We start from the raw sequence: 7091 nt of genomic DNA, 5'->3' as shown, positions 1-7091 counted from the left end.
GGTGGTGGTGACATCTTTATTGAAGAGTGACCCTTTCGGCCCAGGCGACGAGTGCTTGTTGTAGCTTCTGATGGGGTGCTCTGAGCAACTGCCCTTGATTCCACGTCTGTTTAGAGAGCTTGCAGGAGCGACTTGGGAAGGCTTACACCCTCTCATCCTCAAAGAACGTGATTTTAGGAATCCAATTTTTGGATTGTGCAGTTTCGACATATTGGGCTCCATTGCGCGTATGTAATTATGACATGCCTATATGGGCAGCGGAATCCTCAGTCGTCTAACCCGGCGCCGACCGGGCCAGACGGCTGAGGATTGCGAAGATGGGGACCGACTTGGGCTTCTGAGCGGTCAGAACAACCCACGTGAAGGAGGAAGTGTTTCGGTATCTAGATGGCCTGAGAAGAGATGTTGCCGCGCTCCAGGGCTATCCGGCTATGAAGGCGGTATTTATTCACTATAAAACGAATTTGTGCCCGTCTGCAGCACTAGATTGACTTTTTTTCTTTCGCGAGTTTTGTGTTGAGGCCGAAATGACACTGTCTAGAAGACAGCCTGCTTCAGAAGCTCACACAGCAACCTACTCGGCAAAGCCGATCTTATGTGCAAAGTAAATGTATGCTTTTTCTCAGTTCACTGGTGTTCATTAGTGATTCGAGTGATTTGCTTAAAGTATGCTATTTCTAGCATAGCTCATTTAGTTGTTACCAAGCGTGCCGATTTCGGTGCCTAAGGCTTGTTACTGTTGCTGTGAAACAGTGTACTTTTTTATTGCGATTGTTATGTGTAATAATGTCATTATTACTAATTATGTACTTTGTAAGCCCCCCCCCCCCCTCTGTGATGTCTTAATGGCGCTGAAAGTACTGTAATAAACAAATAAACTAAAAGGTTGAATGCACTGCAACTTTATTTACACCACTATGCTGCACGTCTAAATGTCCTTGCGGAATACGAGCATCTTTGAAATAATGAAGAAGTATTCTAGTATCTGTATTGCAGTATCTGTATTCCGGAATACTTTTTTCGTCATATTGCAAAAGTATCTCCGAAATATCCCGTTACGCTAAAGGCAAATGTATCTCAGTATCTGTATTTTAGGCTTCCGGTCCATGTATTTCGATATCTGTATTCCGGAATACTTTTCCGAGTATCTCTGCCCAGCCCTGGGCTGGACACACATACCAATGTCTACTTAGATTCCGTGTGCGTTAGTGTTCATCGTCAGGCATCAGTTGGGGGGGGGGGGCGGTTGATGTCGCAAATTCTGTAGAAGACGAGGATTGGCGCCATCATCATTAAGATAGAATCAGTACGTTGGAATAAAGAGGCCGACGGGGGCCTTCACCATGGGGACGGTGGCTTGTGCTTTTCGCTACATTATTAAGGTCCTCGCCGACATGCTGGCCATGTACGTCGACGTTGAACACAAGACCTGAGACGTTATCCTTCCGTACGTGACCTTCGCATACAATACGGCGCTGCAAGAAACGACGCAGATAACGCCATATAAGTTGGTCTGCGGCAAGGACTCGGCAACGACGCTCGACGCTATGTTACCTAACGTCCCCGACGAAGAAAACCCCGACATCCCTGTTTATCTTCAGTGCGTCGAAGAAGGCCGACAGCACGCCCGTCTGCGCATCAAGAATCAGCAGATGACTGACAGCTGCTGTTGCAATCTTCGACGACGCTTCGTGGAATACCAGCCCGGCGACCGTGTTTGTGTCTGCACGCCGATACGCCGATGTGGCCTCGGTGAAAAACGTCTTCGGCGATACTTCGGCCAAACAAGGCGATCCGACGTCTCGGCGCTCTAGAGTAGAAGGCCCAATTTCGCGTTCTCGCAGGTTATAAGTAACGAAATTTGAGGCTAAGTGCTAGCTTCTTCTCTATTTGTACAAAGGTCGGCTGCTTCGCAAGCGGATTATTGAGTACCTCAGGCTAACCAACGCTACAGTCTCACACTAAGATAACTCGGCAGCGAATGCCTGTATAATGTAGGTAGTCATTGAGTGTTACGCACAGAAGACGAGGGAGCTTCGTACAAAAGAACTTTTCAGAGGTGGCTACCTCTGTGCCTATCACAGAGGCAGCCACCTATGAAAAGTTCCTTTGTATGGGCGAGCTCGTCCAAAGTGATCCTCTCGTTACTTTTCATGAGTTAAGATCTCATTACAGAGGAGAGCGACAGACTTTTCCCTTTCCCCATTATAAGCTCCACAGATCACAAGCAAGCACGCTCAGCATGCTGCAGACGGGGTCTCACCCCTCTAGGGGCTTTCTGAGCATGCTTCATTCGGATATTGATCAACATTACCCATATTGTGGTGAATTTGACTCTTTGAGTCACATGCGTTACAGGATTTTAAAAGAGAAGAATACTGGACGACGGCAATCACAGACCCCAGACAAGACGTCCAGCTTCAGGCTGTCGAGAGGGCTCGTCAAAGAGCGGAGAGGCATGGCCTCTCTGTTCCGACATGGGACTAGCCAACGGCTGGGTGGGGACCTACCTAGTTGGCCCGCTACCTTGCCTCTCAGGACCACAATGAAGTTGTTTGTCTGTCTGCCTGTCATAGGTGGCGCAGTAGCGGCTTGCTCCGGGGATGAGAAAAATAAAATTTTGCTAGCTTCAAACATCGCATTTTACAGCGCGAGAACGGGATAACGCTGAACAGTGATAACGCTGAAAATGTCCTGTGATCTTATGTGTGCCCCACCTTTATATTTTCCTTCTTCCACAGGAAAATCCGTTCGATGTTCGATCTAGCCGAACTTTCTTCTTCAAACATTGTTAGCTTCCAGCTCGGCACAGGCTGACACATTTGCATCCAGGATGTATGTGAGCTAGGCTGCGTCAGGCAGTGCTTTGTCATATCAAATGGAACATGTGCCATCGGATCTGAGACTCGCGTCGGCCAGTCGTGGCCACCCATGCGCCTCGCTGACTCGCCGCTGGATGAGGGATGGGCGAGCGAAGGATAGAGGGTTTGCCATAGATGTGACGCGCTCTCTGGATTGTCTCGTCACCCTTAAGCGTCAGGAGAAACTCACGCGCTGATTAGTATCCGCTGTTGCGTTGGTTTTAAGTCCGTAACACGGCCGTGCATTGGAGAAGGGTACATGCATCGCGTTATGTTGTGCAGAGATGCTTGTTTCATAAATATTATATTTTGCTCCCGTGCACACATGCTTGGTGTTCAGTCGAAGAGAGTTCCTATTTTATTAATACAGCGGACAATTTTTGTGGAACACGCTGTATTGTAGGAAACTAGTGCTGCGGGGTGCCGCGCAGTGTCGGAATGCTTAAGAATCGCAAATTGACAACCACCCATTTGTAGCACGAAGCCACGAGGAAACGCACAAGGATTTCTCTGAAAGAAAGCGCCTCAGTTACAGAGAAATTCATCCTCCTCCGGTGATCGAACCCGAGACCAACGCCTATCAGAGACGCGCGTTTACATTACATTTATGAAATGATATTCACTGTAGGTGTGTTTCACTTGTAGTCCACAGGATCAAATCTGCAGGATGCTGCCAGGATGAGAGGGGGCGTAGAGGGGTTCCGAAATACTGGAGGGGGATGAGGAATACAAAAACTATTGAGCTTTTACATCTCAAAACCACGATATGATTTTGAGGATGCCGTACGGTAGGGTTCCGGAAGTTTCGCCACCTAGGATTCTAACGAACACCTAAATCTTAATCTAATTTCGCCTCCATGGGAACGCAGCCGCTGCAGCTGTGATTCAATCCCGCAATCTTCGGCTCATCAGTCTAGCATTGTAGCTACTACACCACAGTGGCGAGTATGGGGATGGGGGAGGGGAAAAGAAATAAAACGAGATCCCTCATGCATTTGCCGAGGTCCCTCACGAGGTCCCTCATGCATTTGCCTAAAACGACTCGCAGGTGAAGGCCATCATTTTTTTTTCGTCTCAATCTATTAGTTCTACCCCGCCGCCCTTCGAAAGCTTCATGCACCTCCCCTGGTCTTGACGAATTCTATAGCGCGAACAGGGTACTTGGACAGAGAGAAAAAACGAGGACGGGCGCTATCTTCCAACTGAATCTATTAAGCAGAATCGAACATTTAATAGGGCAAAAGATGAACATGGGACAGAGGATGCGCTAAGCGAAAAACGTTAAGGCAGACTCTGCGCAATCAAAACCAAACAAAACAAAATATGAAAAAACAAACGGGTCAGTGCGTGCGTGCGCCGGCGCTTCCTAGGAAACTTAATTCCTTGTCAGAGAGGTCTACGGATGGCTTACTAACACACATGTCATGCTCGCTTGCCATCTGCGCAGCCTCAACAATCATTCGGGTGCGATCATTCCTGTGTTTATACATACCACCTAGCCCAATCATACCAACTAGTCCAAGCCGCTACCCTCCCCTGGTATTGTGCTGCCTCCGGGATCGGTTCACCTTTGACCAAGCGACAATGCCATGCCATGACGTCATCACTTGCGTCGCGTTATATGACGACATGATGACGTCACAAATGTTTACAACCTGTGATGTGATGACGTCATTGGGGACGCCATCTAACGATGATGATTTTTTCCTCAATCGTTTTGACGTCGCCGAGAACGGATGCCGGAGTCGACGACGCCAACGGTCAATTTTCGCGTTTCATAAATCATCTAACGCTTTAGACTTAAATGGCGTCGGAAAATAGGTTGGGAAACCGCGCTGCATAAACTGTGGGTTACGCTTACTGACAGCAAGAGGGCAGAACAAAACACAACGGATATATTTTCTGCATTGTAAAAGGACTCAATGTTTACTTTTATGTGCTTTTTGTGGTATTACAAAATGTCGTTCTAAAAGGGCATTTCTGGAATCTACTTTGCGCTGGCTACAACAAATTCGGGTGATCGGCGTATTCGCTTGTGATCGGACATTAGCAACAATACATGAACGATCTGCGCCTTCTTAAATGTTTGAAAAAACTGTTTATTGCAGGTTCAACCATATATTTTCTGGAGCCGAAATGGTATTCCTGAAGACTTCTGACACTTTCGGGCTAGCCAGGTAGTTGGTGTGGGAAATTTTGGCAGAGTCGCCGGCACTGGAAGAACGTCGGAAATCCGTTACAATTCAACCGCTCTCCACTTTGCACACATACTCGCAATCTTGCGTCGTAGTGAAACCAATGCGCAGCCCTCCTACCATGATTTAATCTCCAAGGGCATAGGCAGGCTGCGGTAGAGAAGAAACCTAAATAAGTGAGGAACATAAAAAACCCCGAGGCACTGTGCCGACCAAAGTGTAAATTGAAGCACACAGAAAATGACGTTTCCGCTCCCACATGGGAGTCTTGTTCACAAGTCAAATGAGAAACATGTGTCAAGCAGTTCGCCTTATGTACGCTTGAATATGTCACGCAGGCAGCGCGCATAAACTGGTGGCAAAATACCCTCGCTCCTATTGAGAGTCCGCGGTGTGGTCTGTATCACGAGCGACTCAAGATGAAGAAGCCGTGACAGTCCTTTATCTATTGCAGGGACACGTGACTCCCCCAATCGATTGTGTGTCCACACGACGCATGCTCAGCCAAAGCACTGCATTTCACATTTCCTTTCATCACGTCAGAATTGTTCCCCTTGGGGCGCCGGTCAGTGTCACCAGTTTCACGAATATATACGTCGTCACAACCCACGCATGGGACAGCCTACACCACACCGGGCAACTTCACTTTGGGTAGTCTGCACTTCACATTCACGAGTGATTGTCGCAGTTTCTGGTCTGGAAGTATGTATCACCATGTATCACCATGTATCATCCCGACTAGACGGGCTTCAATCAAACACTAAACTTCATCAAACCTTAATTATATATATTATTACAACTTAGCTTTAATATGTGTAAATTACACATCAGGGAAGCTGTGCGATGCGTGGCCGGAAAATTCGCAATATAAAACACCACCGCGTTGTCACTGTGAGCGATCAATTCTTATGTAATTATGGGAAACGCACAAATTAGTTCAGTAATTCACCGGCTTTATTTACCAATTAATCTCATGAAAAAAAATCACCGTCGATTACGATACTGCATAATGCGAATTCTGAGCACAGCTGTTTAGTAGTCTTTTGCGATAAGTTGCGATAAATTGAGGCTAGCAATTTCAGAGAGGCATGCATGTATGTACAGTAGCATGCCACGCCGTGAGCAGCTTGACTGGCGCGGGCAATTTCGTGAAGCCAATTTCGCATCAACCGCCCCAGACGGGAGGCCGCTGAAGGTAGCGAGTGGGCGCGTTCCAGAGCAGCCGTCGTAGACTTGCCTCCCTTCATGCAAGGCTTTCTTTCCATATATGCTATCAGTGGACGTCCTCGCCGCCTACTTTAGTGATGACGTTATCGGCGACCGCACGACGGTGCGCACTACTGCTGCACCGCGGGTGGCAGCTGCGGAACCTATGGTCTCGCCACTGTCGTTCCCTTTTACCAGCGCTCTCCTCGCTATCGCGGTATCATACTCCGCGTTCGCTCTCTTTCGTCCTCGTTCGCTCGGCCTGTTCCCAGCTAGCACAAAAGAGGTAGAGTCCGTAGCATTCAGACATATATCATCTAAACATTCAGCAAGCGAGAATAAAGAAATCAAATTCCGGACGAATTTAATCAAGCCAAATATCCTGCTCTAAGGAAGACTTTTAAAAACATTTACAAGCGTATTCTTCTTCATAATTTGTGTCATTGCCGAATATAGTTTCTTAACTTCAACAACACGGACCAAAGAAGTCAACGTCAATAAAGATACAATCAGAACTGGAAATTGCGCTATAAGGCGGATTTTACAAGGCCCGTTTTCTCGCCACGCAGCATATCAGGCGTCATTTGGTCAATGCTTGCATGGACATACATGGACCGCCATGAATTGAAAATTGCATTCGAGTCTGCGCACGCCATCTCTCATTGCTATAAAAAGTACCGCGCGAAAGGATAAAGGCGTGTGGTGTTGATGTTGCCTCAGCAATCATGAAGGCTACCAAGTTTGTTAACCACTAAGCTTGACGTGAATTGCTGTCAGCGAGAACCGTCTAACTTGATTCCTCACGAGCTCTTCAGCGCTGATCTCGTAT

This window comes from Rhipicephalus sanguineus, chromosome 11 (assembly GCF_013339695.2).
Source record: "Rhipicephalus sanguineus isolate Rsan-2018 chromosome 11, BIME_Rsan_1.4, whole genome shotgun sequence".
In the NCBI taxonomy this organism is placed as follows: Eukaryota; Metazoa; Arthropoda; class Arachnida; order Ixodida; family Ixodidae; genus Rhipicephalus; species Rhipicephalus sanguineus.
The sequence above is the reverse complement of the archived record's forward strand: the minus strand, read 5'-3'. Positions refer to the sequence as shown.